The sequence below is a fragment of the Pholcus phalangioides genome, unplaced genomic scaffold, assembly GCF_987345545.1.
Source record: "Pholcus phalangioides strain wild (caught in Gottingen) unplaced genomic scaffold, Ppha-v1.0 ptg000003l_1, whole genome shotgun sequence".
Classification (NCBI taxonomy): domain Eukaryota; kingdom Metazoa; phylum Arthropoda; class Arachnida; order Araneae; family Pholcidae; genus Pholcus; species Pholcus phalangioides.
The window spans coordinates 4,721,053-4,748,827 of NW_028301596.1; the positions used below are offsets into that span (position 1 = coordinate 4,721,053).

General features: G+C 36.7%; 1 protein-coding gene across 4 annotated transcripts in view; it reads right to left on the minus strand.

Moving 5' to 3' along the window:
* Positions 1-27,775, minus strand: part of LOC149087932 (RYamide receptor-like) — a 195,267-nt gene that overhangs the window by 46,142 nt on the left and 121,350 nt on the right. For 3 of the 4 annotated variants that reach the window (XR_016193992.1, XM_089242748.1, XM_089242737.1), the window contains exons 2-3: positions 8,670-8,783; positions 5,142-5,312 (exon numbers count right to left, since the gene is read on the minus strand). The gene's annotated coding sequence lies outside the window, so the exon portion shown is untranslated. Of the gene's footprint in view, positions 1-5,141; positions 5,387-8,669; positions 8,784-27,775 lie in introns of all 4 variants that reach the window. The other variant, XM_089242757.1, reaches the window with a different exon arrangement.

A 27,775-nucleotide genomic window follows, 5' to 3' on the forward strand; every position in this document is an offset into this window, starting at 1 on the left:
GCACGGATATCATCTCATCAACCGTCTCGCAGAGTTACGATTCCAATTTGAAAATGCTTAAAAGGAGTTCAAAAATTACCTTATATCAGTTTTGAGAGTGGAAATACAGTGTATAAGAAAAATAAAAATCTAAATTTTTTTACGATCCTCCCCGTGATGTAGCTTCCAATTAGAAAGTTGTTGCCCTGTCTCTTCTGATGGCAACAAAAAAAAAATAATTCCATGCCTCTAAGTGTAATATTCACAGAAATATTCGAATTCGAAACACAGGAAATTTTGGATAGAACAGCTTTAAATGCGGGAAAACCGTTTTACCCCTTGTGACTCCCTTGTGTGACACTTAATTATTCTAAGAAGGCCACGGATGAAATTCCAGTCAAAAAGGAGGGGCCACAGCAGGTGATTAAGGGACCCTAAGAGATCAGTGAGAAAACAAACAGCATTGAAGTGAAATATGGCCGGCAAAAATGTGACTAATTTTAGAATCCCGTAGACATCCATGTTTCGTTATATAGGGTGCATGGGAAACAGGGGCATGACATTTTGCTGGTGTACCGTTGATCCTAGAGGTGTACTTCAAATTAGAAAATGTTTCCAAATAACGTGTAGTACGCACACGTGTCATTCGTGTTTCAAGGGGGTTGTATGGTTAGTAAAATGAAAAATTAACTTTTTATACAGGCTCCATGTGCCCAAAGCCCAGCTAGAAATTTGTTCCTTGTCACTCCTGATGCCAGCAAAGAACAATTCATTTCAACAGCGCTAAATTCGGGTAAAACGGTTTTTCCGCATTTATAGATGATCCCCCCCCCCATCCAACTTTCCTCCGTTTTTCGAATTCAAATATCTCCGTGAATTGCACGTAGAAAAGTGGAATTTTTTTTGGCATCAGGAGACAAACAGGGCAACAACTTTCTAGCTAGGCCATTGATCATTTTTGTCGCACCACGGTCATTTTTTGCACACGAGGGATAATTAGACCGGGACCTACAATTCATTGCCGATTCCGAACGGCAATCTTGTTTTTTTAATACTCATCGAGAGATTGGTGCGCTAACCCCTCGACGGGGGACTCCCTGCGGTAGCAGTTTTTTGCTGCCGTCAAATCGCCGTTTTTTGTTGTACCCCTGTGTCAGGAAAGTTTTCAGACAAGGACAAACCGGGTATCGAACTCACGTCACCTCTAAACATCCTGTGGTACTTTAGGCGAGCATCTTATCGACCGGGCTACCGCGCCCTTCTAGCTAGGTTTTGGGGCACATGGGGACTGTATAAATTTTTTTATTTTATTTTAATAGCTACACAACCCTTTGAAACATGAATGACATATCTGAGTACTAAATACTTGGAAACTTTTTCTAATTGGAAGTACACCTTCAGGATCAACGCATCAAGAAATCAAATTTATAAGTACAATGTATCGGGAGGCCCTGATTATAAAACGGGGGGGGGGCACAAGTAAAAAGGGTGGTCCAGAGGAGGCTCATGGGCCTAAATACAATAGTTGTGACACGCTTGTGTTCTTTATACCGCACTTCCAGGGAACAAGACGCGTCGGAAAGAATTTAAATTTCAAATTTTTTTAGAAAATCACACTTTCAAGGAAAATCTCTTGAATGCAGGAAAAATTTAGAGATTAAGACATGGTTCTCATTTGTGGCATTTTGGCAATCTTCGGTATCTTTGAAGCTAATTTTAGGTCATTTTATTCTGATATCTAATGCCTCTATGCCTTTCCACATTAATGTTGTTTGGTAAAAAAAAACTAAATTAAATGAAGTTTTAGCAAAAATAAATTACTTTCTACTCTCTAAATTTTTTTTACTCGAAAACGTCTCTAAAATCGATGCTGGTTGTGGGGAGATAATCGCTCCCAAATGAGCAACAGCTTTCGCCTAAGTAAATTAAAATTTCAACAACTCCGCTAAAAATAGACACAGCGCCGCCATCTTGGTCTCGTTTAAAAGAGGAGGAATGAAAATTCTTGTTCCCTTACCAACCCAGCATTCGAGATAGCCAGACGTGCAGTGGACTGCGTGCACGCAAAGTGAAACAACGATTTTCGATTTTCCGTATCCATAAATCATATGGAATCATATTACACAGAATAATTATCCGAACCCGAGTGAGCTTAATGCTGGTTTCAAGTAGAGTGCATGCGTCACAACTTGTTCTAAGTTTTAAGTCTGTGCGTATCTTGAAAGCCGAAGAAGATACAAGGCTGTGAATTTAAAACAATTTGAGAATTTATTTTCTTAAAATGTCACGATGTATATTGAGGGCAAAGTGCAACCAGAATAGCACAAACCAGGCACGAATGCTTTGAGCACAAAATTTCGAATTGCATCGAAAACGCCGTGGCAGCACCCATAACCAACGCGCAGTACCAGCACCTCCTAGAGATAGAAGGCCTCTGCAGTCTGCTTGTGACGTCAGTAAGTAGTCTATTTTTCCTCAGAATATTCAGGAAAAAAAATTTCCTGCTCGTGCCAGTATCATCGTTGCGAGAAAAAGAAATGATCGGGCTCAGAATTGGCGATTTCTATGCCCCCACATCAAATCACTATGCGGTATTTGTGAGCCAATCAGGAAGATTGTACGCCAAAATAAGAAGAAACGAAATGGGATGCTGTGTTTCAAAATGTGGCAAACTTGCTAGGTAGTCTGAATCACGTTTAAGACAAACACTGCAGAGGCCTTCTATCTCTAGGAGGTGGTAGCAGACTGGCAGTACTGCCACGAGTATACAGGGTGATGAAGCCTTAAGCTCCCCCATACTTCTATGCAAATTACTGGAGAATCGTTTATCCAAAAGCCATACTTCTAACTATCCAAATAACGTGTAGATCTCGGATACGTCATTCATGTTGCAAGGGGTTGTGTAGTTATGAAAATAAAATAAAAATTAACTTTTTATACGGACACCTTGTCCTGAAAAAGCAAATTAGAAAGTTGTTACGTTGTCTCTCTTGAGCCCCCAACAAAAAGAAAAGAAATTCAAATATTCGCTATAAGCTATTTCAGTTCAAAAAATATATATGTATTTTTTTCAATTTTAAGTGTAATCTTATTTGACGATTTCAAGTATGTCATCTCTTGCGACATGAATGACGTATATATCAGACTTCTGCACGTTATTTGGTTACTTTATTAATAAAAGTATGCCTCTAGGACAGGCATCTTCAACCCATTGCTCGCGAACACCTGCCCCTGAATCACCGAAAGCCGCTCGATTCTCGTGTCCAATTTGTCGCTTTATCAGCGTTCCAATTAAACACCTTGTACAAATCGCATTCAAGGATTGAAATCATCCCGATTGTCCATGCTTTCGTATGTCAACCTTGCCGTGATGGTGATCTTCTTTTGATGATTGTTGAATGCAGGCTCGCGATTGGAAAAAGGTTGAAGAACCCCCCCCCCCCCACCCTCTGCTGTAGGATCAACAGTTGCGCTAATAATTTGCGGCCAAGGAACTTGAGGCATTACTAGAGTGACCATGTGTCCCGTATCTCGGGACAGTCTCGGTTTTTTTTGTTTTTTGGCTGTCCCCACTTTTTGCAAAAAATGCCCCGGTTTTTCACGTATTTTCAACGAAGCCAACTGGATTTTTTATTCATCAAATCAACTATTAAAATTATCTTCCCAACTCAGAAATTACATTACATTAATAACGACTACAAATAAGTATATTCATCTCACATATTTGTCATGTTTTTCTTAAATTCATTGCAGTTTGAAATGGCACTTCATTTCCCGCGATTGGTGACTTTTCTTGATTTCAACACGAGCTGGCAACTTTGCTTACTTTTGGCATCACTTTTGGCAATAATTGGCATTCTCCCGATAATTGGAAAATTTAGCCTACAACGGCTGGTGTGAATTCGGGCTGTAAATAGCCGTGATCCAGAAAAAATATACCGTTTATATTAATTGCACTATTTTTTCAGGTATTTCCTCTGGAACAAAGCTATTCAGTCCGGGGCATACGGTTTTTTTTTTTATTTTCGTGGAAATATAAATCCGGAATACGAGTGTCTTGGGTCTAGAGCAGTGATTCCCAACATGGGCGGTAACGCACCCTTGGGGGCGATGGAAAGTTCCATCCGGTAGAAGCAACAGGTATAACATAGGATTCTATAGGTTAGATTGCGTTGAGTGGAGCGATGGGAGGAAAAAAATTCTGAAGAAGGGGGCGATGGGACGAAAAAGGTTGGGAAACTGTGCTTCCTATGTTAAACACGGGTGGTAGAAACGTAGCTTCTACCGCCCGCCTGCCTGGAACACTCCATCGCCCCCCCCCAGAGGGCGTTAACGCTCGCGTTGGGAATCACTGCTCTAGAGTCTAGACACACATACGCTAGACTATACAGGGTGCCCTGTAAGAGCTAATACGGCCTTTATCTCATCAATCGTCTGTCGTAGAGGTCTAGTTTCAATTTAAAAAAATGCTGAAAAGGTGTTCAAAAATTACCTTGCACCAGTTTCGAGAGAGAAGATACAGTGTGTACAACCAAATAAAATATATATATACGGTCTTCTAATATCTGATAGAAAGTTGTTGCTCTGACTCTCCTGAGGCAAACAGAAAACATTCCGAAACAGTGTAATATTCACTGAGTCTGAGGAAAGTTAAGAAAGGACAGTATAAGTTATGCAAAGGAGCATTGTCCGTCAATTTTTGCTATTTTTTTCATAACTTTCCTCCAATTTTTTTTTAATTCAAATATCTTGGTGAATATTGCATTTAGAAACATGGAACTTTTTTCTTCTGTTGGCCTCAGGAGATACAGGGCAAAACTTTCTAATTAGAATTTAGAGGACAAAGGAACCGTATAAGAATTTAGATTTTTTTTTTTTTATTTTGTGAAACGCTGCATTTTCACTCTCAAAACTGATACAGGATAATTTTTGAACACCATTTCAGCATTTTGTAAACTGGAATCATACCCCAACGATGGACGGTTGGTTGATGAGAAAATGGCCACATCAGCACTTGCGGGACACCCTGTATATTTTATCCATGAATAACTTGTTTCTTTGAATGAGGAGCTCCTTCATTTGTTTCTTCCGACCACGGAACCTCAGAAAAGTTTTACTTTCCCAACGAACTTAGCTAACATGACTCAATTTTTCAGACTCACCTGATGAATTATCTTGGACGACGAGTTCTAATTTGAGGCACGGTACGCAGTTGGCGTAAGAAATTTTCTCCGACCTGAAATATCTTGGGAACAGAGACAATTTCAAAAACTCCGATAACGGTATAGCGACGATACTGCGCTCGATTAGATGCAAGAAACAGCAACAGTTGGCTGAAAAACAACGCATGAATTTCTTAAATTTGCCAATGAAAAAAAACTGTCATGAGTGAAATTTTCTCTTCTCTCTATAAAATAGAAAAATTCTATGAGATTGGAAAAACAAAATTCTTTGTTTGTAATTTTTGTTTCAATAAAATGAACCAAGCCATAAAAAAATTGCATGCAAAAGCAAAAATTACAAAAAATAAATCAGTATTTCAAGTCACCGATGTGGTAAAAGTGATAAATCCTTGCTAATTATGCATAATCGCCAAATATTTTGGAAACTTCAATGAATTTCCCTTTTACCAATGACTTACTAAATTGAAGAGCCAAAAAAACTGGCACAGGCATGCGTATGCAAATAAAGAGATATGGAACCAATCAGAGTACGGCGCTGCGGTCGGCAACGCCTATATAACACAACAAGTGTCTGGCTTAATTGTTAGATCGGTTACTGCTGCTACAATGGCAGGTTATCGAGATTTAAGTGAGTTTCAACGTGGTGTTATAGTCGGCGCACGAGAGATGGGACGTAGCATCTCCGAGGTAGCGATGAAATTTGGATTTTCACGTACGACCATTTCACGAGTGTACCGTGAATATCGGGAATCCGGTAGAAAATTAAATCTACGACATCGCTGCGGCCGGAAAAAGATCACGCAAGAACGGGACCAACGACGACTGACGAGAATCATTAAACGAGACAGACGTGCAACCCTTCCGCAGATTTCAATGCTGGGCCATCAACACGTGTCAGCGTGCGAACCATTCAACGAAACATCATCGATATGGGCTTTCGGAGCCGAAGGCCCACTCGTGTACCCTTGATGACTGCACGACACAAAGCTTTACGCCTCGCCTGAGCCCGACAACACCGACATTGGACTGTTGAGGACTGGAAACACGTTGCCTGGTCTGACGAGTCTCGGTTCCAATTGCTTCGAGCTGAAGGACGTGTACGGGTATGGAGACAACCTCATGAATCCATGGACCCTACATGTCAACAGGGGACTGTTCAAGCTGGTGGAGGCTCTGTGATGGTATGGGGCGTAAGCAGTTGGCGTGATATGGGACCCCTGATACGTCTAGATATGACTCTGACAGGTGACAGGTACGTAAGCATCCTGTCTGATCACCTGCATCCATTCATTTCCATTGTGCATTCCGACGGACTTAGACAATTTCAGCAGGACAATGCGACACCCCACACGCCCAGAATTGCTACAAAGTGGCTCCAGGGACACTCTTCTGACTTTAGACACTTCCGCTGGCCACCTAAATCCCCAGACATGAACATTGTTGAACATATCTGGGATGCCTTGCAACGTGCTGTTCAGAAGAGATCTCCACCCCCTCTTACTCCTACGGATTTATGGACAGCCCTGCAGGATTCATGGTGTCAATTACCTCCAGCACTACTTCAGACATTAGTCGAGTCCATGTCACGTCGTGTTGCGGCTCTTCTGCTTACTCGCGGGGGCCCTACACGATATTAGGCAGATGAACCAGTTTTTTTGGCTCTTCAGTGTATATTACTGTAATACCCTAGAGTCGTTGGTGAACATGAATTCGTACAGTATTCATCACATTTGCCTGTTTATGATGCATAATCACCATTTCGTATTCATAAATATGCTAAATCGGTTCCATTGCCGTGATAAGATTTATTAGATCGGTGACTACTTGTGAGTCTGAGTCTCGAGTCAGAACTCACTCAAAATTACTCAAAATAACAAACTCAAACACTCAACAAAAACACTCAAACACAACAAAATAACACTCAAAATAACTCTCTTATTTAACAAATTTTACAATCGTACCTCAATATAACAAACTCGCATGTAACAAATTCTTTGATTTAACGAAGTTTTACTATTTTTGTGCGTATGCCACCAGACCCCGATATAGCGAACTCCTATGTACCGAATTCTGAAATCGGACTTCGATATCAGGAAATCCAATTCAGCCATCACGGACTCCTATTAAAAATTCATATTTAGCGAATTCGCAAAGGAACAGGATTCGAAAAAAATCGTGAACTTCGTTAAATAGGAGTTCGTTTTTTCGGAGGTACGATTATATTAATCAAACATACTACTGAAACCTATTCAGAATTTTTATCAAATTCATTAATTACACAATTTTTGTGCATAATCACCGGTAAAATCGATAAATTTCAAGTGCTAATCAAATTCACCCAGTACGCTGCGGCCTAATTTTCTTAGCAGTTATCAGTTACCAACAACGCCTGGGTGTAAGGCATAATCGCCGGTAAAAGTGATAAAACGATCAAACTTATCAAGATGACTGGTAATTATGCATAATAAATAACTTACCACATTTACAGTAACATATATACAGCGCGTCCATAATTAAAAGACTGCGTGACATCACATAAATTTACATGCTTACTACAGGTATTCAAAGTGAAACGCCCTCTGGTGGCGACATGTGCAACTAATTTTTTCCCCTCTGAAATAAATTCCTAACATATTAAGTCCACAAAATTTCACTTTTCTGATGACTGGTTTCGCCTGTAGCCTATTTCAAAATAGGGTATTTTAATTATGGACGCCCTGTATGTGACATTAAAAAAACAGTGTAAAAAACTGTTCATTGTTTTCACCCCGCATAGCAATTTTTATTTCTGTGCTGCGGTTTGTTGCATCTAGTCAGGTGAAATTAATAAAACATTATCAAGTCAGTGTTTCTCAACAGGTTTTCCGCGGACTCCTGAAGGTCCGTGAGTAGTTTATGAGGGATCCGCGGGATCATTTTCATTCACTGCCATTGCATGAATGACACATTTAATGCTATGAAATCGTATTATATTGGTTTTATTTTTTTATGATATGCAAATTATGAGGAATTTTATGCGGGGGGGGGGGGGTTGGCTAGAAATTTATCTTCTTCGCTACAGGGGTCCGCGGTGCATTTTTCTTCATTACAGTGCATCCGCGATAACAAAAATGTTGAGAACCACTGATCTATGTTACATAAGATCTTTAGTTCAGGCCAAAACAACTTTCTCATGCATCTTACATAAAATAACTAACCTTTATGAAAATAACAGAACATAATGCACAGGATATGACTTAGAAACAATTATAAAACTCATTTAAATATTTAAATTTTCACAGAACAAGGTAGAAATGAGTTACTAGAGCAATGAAAGCTTACCTACGCCTTTCAAGGCAGTGCAAGGAACTTATGGATCTGAAGACATTGCTGATGTTTTTCGTGCTTAGCGGAGACTTCATAAAAAAAAATTCACGTACCTACATTGAAAGAATCTGGAACTTATGAGTGATTATCGTGGCTCAGATTTCGATCCTAGTGATGATTGTAAAGCGTTGACATACTTACTAGTGTGATGGAGTTCTTGTTCCTTCCAAAAAACGTGGCGGCTAAAGTTGTTTTGCTGTGGTTTTTCTCCAGGCTTTCCTTTGATGTCTCACAAAAGTAAACGGCACAACTGCACTATAATAAACCAATAAGCCACTATTAGCTGACGTTGGAATTTGAACATCACGTTGCTCTCTCTCTCTCTTGAATCAATCAAAACATTTGATGAGTACTCTTAACACTTTCGGTTCTAAGCCCGAGTCAAAATGGTTGAATATAGTACGTTCCCAGTGTTTTTAAACATAATCTATAAATCTTCTAGTTCCAAAAAAATAAATAAATATAGATATACATGCTTATAGATGTGTGGCAGCAGCAGCCAACGGATGTAGCTTTATGAAATGATATAGAAGTAAGTATAGTTGAAACACATTTGCCTGCCTAGGTAAGGTAGCCATGTTTGTTGATGAGAAGATGATTTTTTCTTTAAAAAAAACCATTTTTAGATATTTGTACAACATTTGGATAAGTTTTTATCCAGAATTGTTTGAAATTTTATGTTAAAAAATGATGTTTTCTTATTTATGCGGAACTTTTTTTAAATCTCTAAAACATACTTTTTTTAATTATTTCTCATTAAATATTAATCATTAGTACCTTTAAATAATTGCTATATTATGAAAGAAAATAGTTTTAAATTTCTAGTTAAAAAAATGTTGAGATGTATATATTCTAATTATTTTAAAAGAAATCATGAAAAGTGTCAGAAACCCTCAGTCCACGGGGACAAATATAGCTCCGACCCGAAAGTGTTAAAATTCCTTTTTGCTAAAAATACAGTAAAACCTCGTTAAGTCGTGACCCTAATAAGTCGTCTTTTTTTTTTCAGGTCCTTCCAGCTTTCATAGACAACAATGTTGTAAAACCCTCGTTTAATCGTCGCAAATTTCGGTAAACTCGTCATCATGGAAAAAGTTTGAGATAGAGGAACAGATTATTTTTATGGCTCCCATAAAAGAAAAAAACTTCTCAATAAGTTTACAACATTGTCATATGTCTAAAACTCACCATAAAATCGTATGCACCAAAACAGAACAGTTTAATTAACCGAAGTTACTCTGGGGAAGTTCATTTGCCGACTAAGGTATTTGAAACGTTAGGGACTATTCGAGCTAGACCTGATTTCTCCATAGGCTATACTAATTTAGGGCTTCAGAAACGAAATATCTTTGTTGAAAAACCAGACATTATTTCCAAAGTAAAGTCTTCTAATGTTTACTTTTCCTCTCTTCCCAGGGCTCCCCTCAAGTCAAAAGTGGGTCCTGCGTTCGAGATTACTTTGTAGTTGTATCATGAACTACTGATGAAGAATTAAAACACAAATATATATATATATATATATATTAAATTTCATCTTTTTATGTAAAATTAATGTGCAATTGTTCTGTTGCGAAGAGAACTTAACTATTCTAACAGTTGCTCTGGTTAGTCTAATTTGAAAATTACTAGTATAAATCAAAGTATACAGTATATTTTACCATAATAAATTAAGTAATAAGAGTTAAAAAAAAATGAAGAAAAAAAAATTTTTTTTTCTTTGCAATCTATAAATTTTATTAATATCGTAATTTTGATTCATATTTTAATAAATGTCATGATATTTTAAATTTATACGATTTTTACAATATTGCACATTGAAACTGACGGCACTTCGCTTAAGTCGACATAATTTTTCGATAATATGAGGTGACGACTTATCGAGGTTTTACTGTATAATATTTTTCACGATTTAAAAAAAAAAATTAAATTTGCAAATAGTATATATATTCGTTGAGGAATTTTATCATTTTCTTTCCATCAATTAAAAAATATATATGTAATTTTTTTCTACTCTACCCAAGTATTTTTATCATATGGTATATTGGTTTTTATGCAATCATGATTTCTAAGTATTCTACTTAGATCAAATTTATATTGATCAAAATTACATTAATCAATCTATTAATTTCTCAAAAAGTTGCATTGATAAAACAGTCGATTTCTCAAAAAAAAAAGCATTATTAAGACGATTAATTTTTTAGGGAGCTGGTGTACGCGAATTCTCTAAAAAGCACAATTTCGAATTTTTCAATTTTTAAATACTATGAAATTTTCTGCGTCTAACTGCGTCCAAGTTTTTGTTCTACCTGTAACAAAAATATTTTTAAAGCATTTTAATATAAACTGCTGGAAGGCATTGTATATGCTAAGCTAATGTTTTCCACTAAAATGCTCTTATCTCAAAACTAAGTTTTTTGTTAAATAAGTAACATTTTCTAGAATACCAGTCATTGAAATGTCTTGAAACTCTGTGTGTTTCTCAGTACTGGTGTTACATGCTTTAACTAGAGGATTTTTCATTAAAATTATTTAGGAAATTTTTATGGTACAAAATATACGTAAATATTTTGTGATTGTTTAAAAATTTGTATGTTGTTGAACTCAAAATTCCAGAAAAAAAATAGCCAACAATCAAAATTCTAAGTGCTCGTGTTAAATTGTACAAAAGTATTCATAGTATTCGAAGGAAGAAAGATTGAGTGCCTAAAGTGAATAGAAAAATTTTAAATGTTCCTTAAAGGAAGGAGATTTTTCCCATAGGAAAACATGTGAAGCCAAGGTCGTGCACCAGCACATCCGTTAAAATAAATTGCATTAATCGTTTAAAGGCCAATGTTCCATTAAATGGAACATAGTTTCTATTTACAAAAATATCAGATAAAAATTAATGCAAATATTTCAGGTTTTTTTTTATCGTATATGGAGAAGAGTTCAAAGTATTTTTTTGAAATAAATTCGGAAACTTGAGGTTGATGTAACTTTTTTGACAGATTTTGAAATTTGACATTTTTTAGGCATTTTCCCCCATTTCGACTAAAATTCGCCAAAATTTTAATTTTTAAAGTAACTTGAAAATAATTTTGTGTGTTTCTACTACTTAATATATATCAATCAAAGTAAATGAATTAGTTTCTCTGTACTGTTCATCATTAAAGAGCTACGAACGTTCAAATGCGCATGTTCCATTCATGGAACATTGGCCTTTCAAGAGAATGGGATTCTAGAGATATCTAATGTGTGCATCGTGCTGCTTCGATTTTCCCGTTCGAAAACCAGACTATTGTCATCATTCGACATGTGTATGGGGGCGAATTCCGGGTAATATGACACAGAGGAATGTACTTTCTGGGGTTAATTGTTTATATTTATATTGGTTGAGTACTTTTTTTAATAATGCATTCTTATAAATACATGTTTTTGTGAACCGCAGGCTAATTAAACCGTGATCGGTAATCGTAGATAGTCTTGTTATGTTCCGCTGTATGTAACCATGTCCGAAAGATATCTCACATTAGAAGCTGTAGGATATTTAGAAACGTTTAGATATATATAACTAATAGCATAATTATAACTCGTAGATACATGCCAATTACTTGCTAATGAAAATGGGAACATCACGGATGAAGAAGATCTAGTGACAACAGTTCCAACTGATGTATGTGGAATGCTAGATACATTTTGCAACAACGAGGCTGAGGTATCAGAAACTCCCGAAACACGTTCTTCAAAAGATGTAGGGCAGAAAAAGTGCAATACTCACGTGAACGTTTTAAGAAAAGGCAGTTTTGAGCAATCCAAAAAAAAACAATGCATGAGATTAAAAAAAAATTCTTCTTATATCAAAACCTCAGCTCTGGATTCCGTTGGAAAATATTTGCCATATGACCATTATAGAACGTTGAGATAATTCATTCAGAGTTGCTAGAAGCGGATCTTATTTCGCATTTGGAATTCCGAAGAGAAGTGACAATTCTACGAAAGAAGGAGGATATAACTATTCATCCAGGTCCAAATGAAAAAAGATGCCAGGTCATCTGATGGCCATTATATTGTGTCTGAGACGCAATTACGTGGTGCGGTTTGCCAAAAAACCACTAAATGCTACCAATTTGACCTCAAAGATGTTTTCCTTCTTTTATTACGGGCATCAGATAAAAAAAGAGAATTTTCTGTGCATACTTTTTTTATGTTAAAAAATCTGTATGTGTTGCGAATTTGGATTTGTACTGCAGAAATAAAAAAAATTGTGAGAATATAGGCGATACCAGGTTAAACTTTTACTTTCCCCCAAGTGCCAATGTTCCATTTATGGAACATCGTGAAAAACAAAGAAAGCATTTTTTTTTCTTCAAATTTCAAAGTTGATCTATGCATATGCATGCAAAAGGCCCTCGAATTCCAAATTTCAAAACAATAAGTGATTTTCTTCATAGTTCGTCCTTTAAACGGTTAATTAAAAATGAATACACATTAAAATAAAATTTCAATTGTTTCCTAATTATCAAATGTGTGATTAGAGTCACGAGTGAACAGTTTTATGAAAATTATGTAATTTGGCAGAAAATTAGAAGATTGGTTGAAATAGGGTTGAAACCTTATTCTTGATTGGAACGTAACCCGAAATCTTACGGTACGCTTCTATATTATGTTCTTGTACTTTTAATTACAGAGTTTAATTCTAAAAAAATATCAGTAGCGGAAAGAGGAAGCTACTTTCTTGTGCACAAAATCCATTATTCATTCATGTATAATGACTCTTTTTAATATAAAGTTGCGCTTTTTCTCCTTCCTTCTTCTTTGAAAACATAATTACATAGTGTTCCCCCTACTATGAGAGAATGTTCCAATTTCTCCCATAGAGGAGAAACTTTTCATTCGATTACTACAAAAATTTCATTAAACTGATGACAGATTAACTTTTTTTTGCATCTATTAATCATCGTCAATATTTCATATAAACGAACATTGGCGATTATGATAAACATATTTTGTATAAAGTAGTCTCGAAAATCCTATGGTCGAGATAACCTCGACAACTCTGAAAACCAAAGTTATCAGAAAAACAGTAGAAAATGCCCAAGATGTATTTTTAATGAGGGATAAAACAACCTAATTCATAGTTGATCAATCAAAAAACCCCAATTAATATTTATTAATCGGAAAAAGTTTCAAAACGACAGGTTCATATTAATCAATCTAAAAATTCCAAAAAAATCCCTGTTCATATTGATCGGTATGAAAAACATGTAAAAGAATCCTGTTGATATTTATCAGTGGTAAAAAGATACCAAAAGACCCTATCCCTATCCATATTGAAAATTTCATTACATAATAAAAAAACCCTATTGATCAATACAAAAAAGTAAGATTTTATTCATATTGATGAATCGAAAAAATGCCAAAAAGATCATCCTATCCATATCGATAAATCGAGAAAATATCAAAAGACCCTGTTCAAGTTAATCATTTTAATCATGTTGGAAAACCCTATCCATATTGATTGATCGCAAAATATCATTGATTGATCGCAAAATATCATTGATTGATCGCAAAATATCATTGATTGATCGCAAAATATCATTGATTGATCGCAAAATATCATTGATTGATCGCAAAATATCAAAAGACTATTCATATTGGTCAAGGTAAAAAATAAAAAAAATGTGGAAATTATCCTGTTCATATTTATCATTCGAAGAAAATGTCAAAACGATCTTTTTCATATTGATGGATGAGAAAAATATCAATCAGTAAAATTTGTACCTTTCTTCTTTGTACTGAAGAGAATTTAGCTTGTGACTTAACACTAGAACGGCCGGAGGTTTGACGGTTTTGATTTTGAAAAAGCTAGAATCTCGGCAGTATTTGACATACAAACTCCATTTTTGGTGTATTTTGTCATTATTTCTGTACTTACCTCTGTGTACAAAAATTTGAAGATATTGAAGGTTTTGTTCGAGAGATAGCGACGTTTGTATAGTCCTCCGACCACGAGATGAATTTTTGCTGCATCATGTCACGTCACGTCGGATGATTTTATTCAATTTTTTTTGGTAAGACGATTGCACATCGAGAAAAGTTCATCAGTGACTGAGCTTTCACGATTGGCATGTCCCTCTAGGATAAAATAGAATCGTTTGACGTGACATGACGTGCCGTAGCCAAATCTCATCTCGTGGTAGGAGGACTATACCTAGAACGGCCAAGAGCAGTCATTGACTGCTATATGTAAATTGTATATGTTCCTCCTTTCGGTGGGTGTTGTGTATACTTTTGCTTTTAGGTTTATTCCATATCATTCCCTGATGGCACACACAACACAACATATATTCTTGAGCAACGTATAAATAAGAAAAAAATAAAAAAATGCTATTTGTTGCATCATGTTACTGGGCAATCTAAAGAGTCTATTCACAGGGACAGTATGCACCCGCAATCAAAACCCTATATCTTATTGAGCCTCTGTTATGAAAGTTGAGGAAACTATTTTTTCTTTTCTTCTGATCGTTCACCTGGCAAGATCAGTTTTTGTTTTAGTTTGCCATTTCATAACTCTTCATGCCACCATCTGCTTCGAAAGCTTCCTAGGAAACCGTTCGCATGTGCAATAAAACATCCCGGGAAGTTCCCGGTAACGGGGATTTTCACTACAAGCCATTCACATGAGTGTAGTTTATGCCGGTAATCCCCCCTCTTCTTTCCGGAAGTCGTCACTGGTTACGTGGGTTGAACGGAAGTGGTTGATTCAAAATGACTCACGAAGGAGCTTACAGTAGCTTTTACGGCGCAAAGGATTATGGGAGAGAAGGTCGGTGTCGACCACTAATCCACCCCAAAAAAGATGAGCTTTTTTGATGAGCTTCTCTTTCACCTTTTTTTTCACCAACGAGGGGAAAGAAGTTGTCATGCCGGTAATTATCACCCAATCTTGCACATGTGAACGGGGGGGGGGGGCTACTGTGTGTAGAAATGGCTCTTCGAAAAAGGATGTATTAGTACAAAAAGTTTAATTTTATTAGTGCTGAATGATTTTTCGGACAATAAATCTGATGCTAAGGAGACTTACGATGCAAACTCTAACAACGAAGATAATGATCTTATATCTGCCCAAAAGAGAAAGTAGTGGTTCCGGCATTGTGACTGGTCTATGAATCAGATAATACTAATGAAAAAAAACACAAAGATGTATTTTTTCAAATTGTATATTCTTTATAAGGTAATTTGTAGTATGAAATTTTAATAGTGCCCTAGTTTGTCTCCGATAGTGCAAATTTACGGAACCATAATAGTATGCGTTATGGATAACGTGCGTGAACAACTAAGGGGGCCGTTCAAGTATTACGTAAGCAAATTTTTAGTCATCCCCCCCTCCCTTGTCAGCAAATTTTCGTCATCAGCTCTGCCCTTCTGAATCCTAACTCATACTTTCATAAAGAGTGGTTGATGACGTAAGCATTATCAAACCCCCCCCTCCCCCACTTGTCATCAAAAGTTAGCAAATCGAGGCCCCCCTACCCCCATCGATGATGGCGTAATACTTGAATGATCCCTAAGTAAGGTGAATAAAAAAATAAATGTGATATACATATAAAAATGTGTACATCATCAAAATGGAGCAATGTACGATATGATGTAAATGCAATGTTTATCTATCTTTCTGCATGGTTTAATCCTGTGCACAGTTACTCTCTAATTTTTCATACTTTTTCAGGTACATACTAATTTTTCATAGTTGGAAAGTCATTTTATGGACACCCTGAATGCTTAATAAAATGCAAATTTCTTCAAAATTAACAAATTAACCATGTGGGATTGTGCTTGTTATTTTTTATTGTAAAAAATCAGTGTGATTGAATATATTGCACTAAAAAGAAGCAGCAGTCAAAATGACTGCCAGCGACCATTTTAGGTATATCGTATAGTCCGGCACTTCTAGTGTTAAACCTCCACCACCATCCACAGTAATAAAAATTTTCGAAAAATTGCCAATTTTTCCAATTTTCAATTCTCAAAAATAATTTTAGACTTGGGGGTAGAAAAAGTCAGAAAAATATAACTTTTTTTTCTTCCACCAACCAGTGTCCTTTCAAATCACTGCGTCACAAAAATTCAAATTTCTGTTATTTCAGAAAGTGTGATTTTTTTAGTATGTTTTACATTATTTTCAAATTTAAGACAGTATAAATATTTAATTTTCTTGATCGTCCCTTAACAGAAATGCACCCCCCTCACAACTGAATTTTACTTTTTCCACCGATATTCTTTCAAATTTAATTTAATCATCTTCTCAAATGTTTAAAATCGACAGCAGATCCCTTTTCATCCCTTTCGAACACTCTCCACGAAACACCACTTATACCAAATGTTATCGTGAGCAGTTAAAAACCACAGTCAAACACGTTATTCAAAAGGGAATCTGTGATCTACAGCAGTGGTTCCCAAAGTGTGAGTCGCGATTCTGTCTTATTCGGACGCATCTATTTTGGACAATGCCTCGTGTTCATTAATCCTCAACTCAGCTGTAGAACGCTTCTTACCATTCTACATGTATCGTAGGATTTCTCAACCGGTGCTCAGTGTACAATTTCCAGGGGTTCCGCGGTGACTCGAGGAAAATAAAATAAATCAGAAAATTTGATAGATAAAGAAAAAAAAGAGGTATACAGGGGTCCGCGCCATGAAAATTGTATACAAAAAGGGCTCCTCGAGTCAAACAGGGCTCCGCCATAGAAATTGTATACTGAAAAGCGAGTCAAAAAAGGTTGAGAACCACTGGTATAGTGTATTTTTATCAAATTACACACGCACGCACGCACACACACACACAATATATAAGAAGGTTTTTTCAATATTCGACCCTTAAAGGGGGTCATGAGGGTGTTGAAATGCTATGTAAAGAAATCATGCCGAGTGAAAACCGCTGAAATATAAATTTGAAATTTGGTCAGTATCTTCATTTTATGATGCAAAGACTCACTAAGAAGGGATTTCTCAAAATTCACTCCCTAAAGGGGTCTGAAGTAAGAATTTTCGGATTACCAAATTCACGCAAGCGAAGCCGCGGGTAACAGCTAGTAATCAATATAGATCAAGTTAACATTTTATAGGGGGATTTAGAAAGAATCAACCGAAATATTTTAAAATATTTCTAAAAATTAAAAACACAGAACGATGCGGAGAAAATGTCAACATTTTACATTATGAACAATTAATAACGTGACTAGTGTGTCGTTTATGAAGCTATTTTGATGAAGTGAAGTCATTATAATATATAGAGAGGGCTTATAAATATCGGAAAAATGAGGGCGAGAGTTAAGACTATTTGGGGGGGGGGGTTCTATATCCCGGATATTCGCTGTAATATAAAATACGCTTTCAGTTGAAAAATAACTTTGTATAACAAAGCAAGTATGGTGCAGTGCCACAACCATAGAAATGTTATGGATAATCAAATGTAACAAATCAACTGAAATTATTCTTCCCATAAAAAGATCCCGAAAATACTCTGGTACTGGATTCTGTCGATGGTGATAGTGTGACCCTGAGTTTGGTTACCCACTCTGCACCGTCACGGCGAGCAAGATAGGCATTCCATCCTAACTTGCAGCTCGGTTGATGACTCCCTAGTGGAAAACATGGGTAAAGAGTTTTCTGAAATCTCATGATAAAATAATCCTGGCAACTAAATATCGAATACTGATATGATTTTATTTATGATTTACTACGGAAATTAAAGCACATTCATTAGCAAATCGATATTGTCCCGGAAAACGGGACTTATGGTCAAAATTTGTAAGGGGGCCGCGCTTCAAACAGTTGGGAGAACCACTGCTCTATAGCCAGAGTGCTCAACCTTTACGAGAGCACTTGATTGGTCTGAAAACATGCCGCGGGCCACTTGAGTGGTCTGCATATCACGAGTCATGTGAGTAATCTGGAACTGTGTGTCGCAGGTCACTCGAGTGATCTGGAGCTGCACCGCAGGTTACTTGTGTGATGTGGAACTGTACCACGGACCACTTGATTCATGTGTAAATATGCAATGGACCGCTTGAGTGAACTAGTACTTTGCCGCAGGTAACTTGCAGATGGTAAAGAACGGCACCATTGATCACTTAAGTGCGCTGGAACCAAGCAGTGAATGTGTCGTTTAGTTCATCTTTAAACATTAGGTTTCAGGTCACGAGTCACGTTACAGGACTCCGAGGGTCACATTTAGCCCCCGGGGTTAGAGTAGAGCATGTATGCTCCATATATTATTCAATTAAGATAAGGAATTCTTATCTTGTGGGTGATTTTATTAGGCAGCTATGGCATAAACCGATAGACAAAAAACGCAAAACACAACACACTTCACTTCTAAACTCCACAATCAATATTCACTTGAGAGTACACAGACAGGATCAGATCGATCGTATAGGTGTATTTATAACTGACTGCTATATATATTGATCTCTTTTCTTTGAAGTCAGACTGAGTCGCTGACGCATGAACAACTCAATCTTTGAACAACTCATGTGAGGAAACCTTTTTTTTCCTCCAATATTGACACATTAGTATGAAAGTTTTTTCACTGCTGACATATTTATTGATTCCATAGACAATGTTATGCTGTTCAAAAAGTACATGGAATCTATATGAAAGAGAATATTGGCATTTTTATTCAATATAGGAAAACTAAAACACAAAAGTACTCAAGGGGGGAATCGCAAATACAATAGAGGTAAATAAATCAATGGATTTCTGAGGATACATGTCTCATCGATATGGTTGAGACATCGAGTATTCGAGTACGGTCAAACCAACTCCAAATATAGTTTGACTAATACATGTCGCGGTGGTGTTGGTTAATTGGGTTATAACGACATCGGGGATTCCATGAAATATTGGCGCGTAACCGAGATTGACATTTTATACATAACGAAAATTATACTCATATGCAACCAAATATACTGTCATTTATTTAATCAGTTTGAATGCATATCGATCATAGCGTAATATAGTCGCTGGCAATAAGCTGCAAACATACTACGGTCAGTAATACGTCCAGATTTATTGAAAATCATATTGTTTCATCAATAAGGAAGAATAAATTACTCGGAACACTCCACACGTGATATTATAGATTCGAGAATCTATATAATATCATCAGCGTTCACGGACGTAGCTTCTGATTATGAACTATTCACGGAATAGTTTATGTCACTCATGACACTCAACAAGCGTTTGAATAATGGATTTATAATAACCGCTCTCGTAATCACATGCCGCAATCACGACGTGGAGTATTCACATGCTGTAGTCACAGTGACTTCTGAATATATGCGAGTCTTTCGGACGAAAATTACATTCCAAACACATTACCTGGCGAAAACGTGAATATTTCAGAAATCATTTTGACTTGTTAATCATGGTTCCTATACAGATAAATTACAAATGATTTATTGTAGATGTATCACACGAGAGATTGTCGCCTGTTTTCCCAGGCTATTAGTCCTGCTAGGCCTATCAGCCGTGAGATGGGGACTGACTATGGGATATTTACGAACGCCGCCAACATCCAACACAAATGCTTACAATATTGTATGCATCTCTATGTTATGTGAAACATGGAGGATTTGCCGTCTATCTCCCATATATTTGGAGCTTCCAAATTGGAAAATGCTTCAATGCCTAAATATATGCGGTTTATATATATATTTATTTTTGACGTTGTGTATCGCAACGAAACAGAAGTAAGCAGGGCAATAGCTAAATTTACGAACATATCTGAATATTCAAACTAGTACTGGTAGTTTTCTTACAACATATGAATTCGAAATAGATCTCAATTTTTTTCCATATAACCTATTGATAACCATCATGAATAGGGCCGGCATTTTTGTCCAGTATTGGGAACTACCCTCATCCTACTCTACTAAAAAATATACAGTAACGTCTAAATGATCAAAAGAGTGACCTATAAAGCAAGGAACCACGTCAGTGAGCAATTAATGAGTGACCTACAAAAACAAGGAACCATGTCGTGAGCGACCAAAAGTCATCTAGAACGTGTTCAAGTGTGTGAGTGACCAAACCAGTGTGCAAGCATCTGAATGACTAAAAGAGTGACTTGAAGACACAGTTGTATTTTCAGACGTGGAGGCAGGCCAAGCGGGTTGTAGCTCATAGTAGCGATTTCGAGGGAAGAGTATTAAAAAAAAGTGGAGTAGAATGAGGAGAGGGTGACAAAATTCGTGTAGCCCACAGGCGGCAGAACCATAAATGTGCCTCTGAGATCACGGCAAAAGAAAAAAAAATTCTTCAAAATAGGTGTCAATTTCTAGAAGGTTTAGTGATTTCTACTGCGACTAAACCGCTTAAACGGTTAACAATATATGATATTCAAAATTTCTACAACTATCTGTGACTATTCGTTACTGCAGTTTTCCCCTCCTTTAATACGAGTTTAAAAAAGGAGCAAGAGAATTTTCTTGAAATTCCGAATTTCCAATTTAAATGACGGAAAAACACACGCACACACACAAAAACTTGTTTTAAAACAAGAATCTTTTCCCGAAATCCCAATTATGGAAGTTTCCTGAAATTCCCGGAATAATACGGCGAGAAATATTTTCAATCGTGTTTTCGAGTAAAAAGCAATTCGTGAAACTTATTGTGAAAATTCTTGTTTTGTAAGTAAAAATGAAGAAAAATGGAAAACATTAGGGAAAAAAGAAATTTCTATTTTTCCAGTTCTGTTTCTTCTATTTAACTTCCTTCACGCCAGTGGGGGGAAAAGAAAACCGAAAATTTGTAACTTTTTTTTTGGCAGGAAAATACATTTTTTCATAAGAATATGATTTACATACTTATGTGGCAATTTTTTTATATGAATAATATGTTTCGTATTTCCGCGCAGTCTAGGGACTTGTCTACACAACTGCGCACATGTTCTTTCACCTCTTATTCATCTCATATAATATTCCGTGACTAACATTCGTACATGCCCCTGAAATGAGAAATGTTTGAACCTCTTGTAACTCTTCACGTGTCAAATTTTATTTCTCAGTTTTCTTCACAACTGAAGGAAAAAAAACCGAGTTGTGAACGTAAATTTGATTTAGATATTGACAGATCCGTGGATTCGAAATTAAATTTTGTCAAATATGTATATATGAAAATACATGAGAAATGCACAACTGGAAAGGGTGAAAGATAAACTTTTTTTTCATGACGTATTTTCTCCATCTTTGACGCTACGGTAGTTTTAATAAAACTTTTTTGAGATAAAATAAAGCTTTCATTAGCCATGTTGAAATGATGTCGTTAATTTATTTTCATCGAAATCGTTTCCTCGGTGGAATATGATGATGAGTCTAATTAATGAGTGTCTTTTTTGAGCTCCTAACCGTGTCCATACTGTAATTCTTCAACCGGGTGATTCCATAAATCTTCTTGCTCAATTTTAGTGGTGAACTGTTAGATGAATCTTAGAGTCATCTCCAATTAGAAAAAAGTACCCGAATGACGTGTAGAACTAGTCTGACCATATTTGCTCGAGAAAACACATGAATATGTGCGTCGAAAGCCGCTGTGGTGGTCGAGTGGTTATAGTGACGGACTTGCGATGCGAGGATCTAGGTTCGAACCCCACAGTGGTGGTCGGCTGAAGTTGGTTTTCTGTGGTTCCCAACTTCAAGGCGCAAATGCGAGCCGATCTCCCCGTTAAAAAGTCTCGCCACAGAGAGCAACAGTCCTACAATAATAAATCATTCAATCATAACACTCCATTCACAGTTAGAAAAACTGGTGGCAGATGTCACTACACATAACAAGCATTACAGAGAAACAAAAAAACTTCACGTCAGGTTTCACTACACGTACACGCACATTCCCGCATGTACCGATTCGTTGGGGGTTCCGCGGGGAGGGAGGGGGGGTGCATGTGTGGTGTAGCAGTAGTAGGTAGGGCCTCCAAAAAATGGCTCGGGGATTCATGATGTTCTTAAGTCAGCCACCTCGTTGGGCAATTTGCCTGTTGTGGCGTTGTATTTGTATTTGAAATACGGGAAAATACGGAGCAGTGCCAACAATCGTCAAAAATAATGCCAAAAGTAAGCAAAGTCGTCAACTCATGCTGAAATCACAGAAAAGTCACCAATCGAGGGAAACGAAGCAACACTTCAAATTGCAGTGAATTAAAAACAAAAAAAAACATGACAAATATGTGAAATATTCTTATTTGTAGTCGTAATTATCGTAATGTAATTTCTGAGTTGAGAAAGCCTCTTAACCAATGTATCGATGCGCGGCCTCTTTTTGGATAATGGTAAAAAATATTTTCTTCTAATTTAAAAATTTCAAACGAAGAAACATTGGTTCAAAACGATATTTTTTCATTATTTTTTAAAATCATTAAAAAAATTGAAATATTCTTTTGTTGCCATAGCAACGAGTGATGAGGTTCCCTCGTAGCTTCCTCTTCACTGCAAAGTTAACTTGAAACGGACTATAAAGAAGTCCTTGACACGTGAAAGACGTATCTGAGAGGTTACGTTGGTTTGTTACTTTTTGCTTGTTGGAAGTATGTCTCTAGGATCAACAGTGTTCGCCAATAAAATGCGGCAAGACGATTTATGGAATATCCGTGTATAAAATAAGTGAAATATTGGTGTCTTTTGAAATATCCCATACAAGTACGGGATATTTCAAAAGACACCGACACACCCACGCTCCAAGGTTATTCAACGCATGGCCCACGTACCAAATGCAGCCCTCGGAGCTTTCTACCAGGGCCTGCTGATCAATCTTAGGTAATTGCTGAAGAACATTGAAAGACTATGAAATTTAAAAAAAAAATCGATGAGCCTCGCATTCTTTTATCATTAACTCTGTGCATCTGATCCAACTTAAGGAGTTGGAGAGGGTGATGCGAACACTTTTCTTTCTCATAATTCCATAACTTCGGGAGCTTTTCACGCTGCACACGGCGCTGAAATTCTACTCCTAGTAATATGTTTTTTTGCGCCGCGTGAACCGAACTGGAACGTTTCGCGTCGGCAGAAACGTGTTACATAATCACGCTACGTGTATGTGCTTTCCTAGCGACTTGCATCTGATTAGGGCGCCAATATTATAGTACATGTCCTTGGCATCAGCTACTCTATGCTTTTCTTATTGGTGAGTGGACGCCGTGTCGCAGTGGCCGATTCACGTTCCACGCGGCACAGAAAATCTGCTCCTAGGAAAACCCGACTTTAAGCAGATTGCAGCACACTGGCGCGGTACTGGTCGAGATGCAGCATGCAACTCGATGCGGATGTGTTGAAAAACCTGAAGTTCAGGTTTTTATCTGTTGCAAGCTGCATCACTTGTGGTATTGCATCGAGACTTCAGTGCGGAATGCGCCGCGCGTGAATCTTCTCCGCACCCCACTCAAGTCCATGCCCCTCTCTATACGGGGTCTTCAACCTTTTCAAAATATCAATCACGGGCGAAATTGAAACATCCCAAGAAGCTCGCATGCCACCAACCTATGACATTTATAATTATGAGATGGAACCCATATTTTATCTAAACGGAAAGGCCCCAACACTGCGTTCCAAAATAATTGAAGACTTTATTCATTCTCTGAAATTATACCTTTCATAAATTCTGAAATCATTTCTTTCCCTAATTGGAAAAACTTCCGATCAGTAATTTTTCTTCGATCATTCTTTTTAATTATTCCGTAATTACTTTAATTAATGGATTAATTAATTTAAACATATTCAATCAAATTAGTTATTTTAGAATTCCGAAATTACTTATTTCACTATTTCCGAAAATATTTGTTTTGATATTTTTTTTCCTTCAGTAATTCTGGAATTACTCTCCAATTAATTAGAAATTTTTTATCATATACGAAATAATTTTACGAAATTCAATTAGAGGAAATAATAATTTCAATAATTTCGAAATTCTCTCTTTTGTGGATTTCGAAATTATTTCGATAAGCCTTTTTAGATGCCGACTTATGATACCTAATCGCTTTGATTCCTGACTACCCCCCCCCCCCCCCCCCCACCCATGAGCTTCATGTCAAAACTGCGACTTTGCTCCCAATTTCATCAATACCCTGATCAAGATTATCGATAGAAAAGTGAAACAAAAAGAATGAGACCAAGGGCACCTTCTTGAGGGAATCCACTTTTGACAGCAGTCCTTATTAGAAAACTTCCCGTTCACCTTAACTCACCGTGACCTATCTCGCAACCACGATTCTATCCAATTCAACAAGTTGCTGTCCAATACAAATCTCACGTAAACGCTAAATGCTGGACCCCATCGAATGCCTTCTGCAAATCAAGATAAACAATGCCGACGTTTATCGTTACGTTATTTTACGTTTTCTCAAAGGCCTAGTCACGTGATTGCAGAAGAAAAAGATGTCGGTTTACATGACTCAAGTAAATGCAACCTTCTTTCTAGGGTCGGATTTGTACCCAAATACTGAGAGTTTGACCTCGCTGACCTGACGCCCTACCCAATTAAAGCACCATAACAACGAGGCCCAAATCAGTGATAATATGAGGTCAAAAAACGGTTCTTATCATTTGGGAAGGAAAAAATGAATACACGGAATTGAACGGAAAAAATAATAATTTCCATTTTTAGTATTTTAACCGAGGGAGAAGTTTTTCATCTAATTATTATTCATAAACAACTCTTTATGGGAATTTATAAATAATTTAATAATTGTTTCACTGACGATACTACATCTCGAATAAAAGAATTGATATACTGCGAAAGTACGGTTACAGTTTTAAAATTACGATCCTGTCTACACACAGTGCCCACGCATTCCAATTTCAAAACCTCCTGATCCAGAATAAGTATTTTATATTGGATTTCTGAGAGAGAAAATACAGAGACTTTTGATCTTAATTGGTTTCAGTTTAGAATGTTTTCTTCCGGTTCGATCCCTGAGTCTAAGATTGTAGCTCTTTCTCTCTTTGAGATTTTATTTATTTTATTTTTTTCCACCGTTGATGAAATAGCCTTGAAGTACCCTTTTATCTAGAAGACTAGCTCTCAATTATATGAAAGTATATTCGATCTTTAAGAAGAAAACGATACTGATTAGTTCTTGCGCTCTTTTTCATGAATGATTATCATCCATTCATCGCTAGAGATTATTCTATTCATCGATGAAACAGGAAAGAAAAAAAAAAATTAAGCCTAATTAGCTTGGATAGAAAATACATATAGAGGGAAATTTGAAAATAAATCAATTTTCCGCTTTCCAGAAAATATTTTATAGACTATCTAAAAATCACTACTTTTCTTTTCCTTTAGTTCATAAGATAAGGCTTCATTAAGCCCCACAACGAAATCGTTATATGGTTTTGTTGCCCTTAGAATTATTTTACAATGAGACATGATGTTGGGTTTCGTATTAACCGTATGAAACTGTGATACTTGAATGATTTTTATTTTTTTATTTATATTTTTATTTGGGTCCTTCAGAAACAACTCCTCGTGTTCTACAGAGTATGCCACGAGGCTTACAAACGTAAGTAACAACAACAAACATATACGATTCAAGAAACTCAAATTTGCAATGCAGCGTAATACAAAAAGAAAGGATAAATTCGATCAATATGTACAATAACAACATACGGATGCAGTTCTAAAGCGTAATATAGCACCAGTGGATGCCATATGGTGTCGTCAATGCAATGTTAAAAATATAAAAAAATTATAATGCATACATGAATAGAAAATATACGACCACACACACACACACACACATATATATATATATATATATATATATATATATATATATATAGATAGATAGATAGATAGATAGATAGTGATATGAGAGAATTTAGTAAATAGTGAGAATTTAGTAAATAGTGAGAATTTAGTAAATAGTGAGAATTTAGTAAATAGTGAGAGAATTTACTAATAGTGAAATAGTGAAATTTTTAAATAACCATCGCCAATTTAAATAATTAAAAAACATAGTGGTGTCTTAATGACGGACTCGCGATGCGAGGATCCGGGTTCGAACCCCACAGTGGTGGTCGGCTGAAGTTGGTTATCTGTGGTTCCCAACTTCAAGGCGCAAATGCGAGCTGATCTCCCCGTTAAAAAGTCTCGCCACAGAGAGCAACAGTCCTACAACGATAAATCATTCAATCATAACACTTCATTCATAGTTAGAAAAACTGGTGGCAGATGGCAGCACTACACATAACAAGCATTACAGAGAAACAAAAACTTCACGTCAGGTTTCACTACACGTACACGCACATTCCCGCATGTACGGATTCGTTGGGGGTTCCGCGGTGGGGGGGGGGGTGTAGCAGTATCAGGTAGGGCCTCCAAAAAAATGGCTTGGGGATCCATGATGTTCTTAAGTCAGCCACCTCGTTGGGCAATTTGCCTGTTGTGGCGTTGTATTTGTATTTGTATTGCGTGGTATATACATATATATATTAACCACTTTACGATCGAAGGACGTAACATTGCGTCCAAACGCCATGGGAATAAATTCAAACAAGTTCGCTTTGTTTTCTTTCCTCCCTCCTGATAATCTCTCACCTTTGTTGCACCCTTAATTTTTTTTTTTTCTTTTTGGTTTCTTACATACCCTGATAGAGATTTTTTTCCTGACATATGATGTACCTTTTTTGTAAGAGTGAAAGGTGACAGGTAGAGTTGAGTGTGAAAAGATAATCTAACACTTTGTACCAATATGCATTCTTATTACCTTATCTGTTATACTGTCTTACTCTTTCATTTGTTTTTTCTTCCTTTTTTGTAACGTGCGGTTAAGTTAGAACAAGGTTACTATATTTATTGCCGATTCGTCAAATAGCGAGAATCCGAATTTCTTGCCAATTCGTTTGTAAGCGAAGGAGTTAATGGTGTATCAACGACTGTAGAAGCACCCAAATCGTTGTCATTCGATCGGTGAATTTTTTTGTTATTACTTTAAACGTGGCTACTGGCCCATTTTTTAAAAAGAAAAAAAATTCGCTTTCCAATATACCTAATATTATGTTGTCATTTGTTGATTCTGAGGCGTCATATGTTATAAAAATATATGTGTCGTTGCAAGAGTAAACGCGCACGTCTACTCACTTTTAAGATTTTGAATCTTGTAATCCAAGGTTATAGCAAAGAAAAGTAAATGTTTTGAAGTATAGTGGTGTCATCGATTGTGAACAGAGTAAATGAGTAGTTACTAAGGTGGCCGCTGTGCGGTCGTGTGG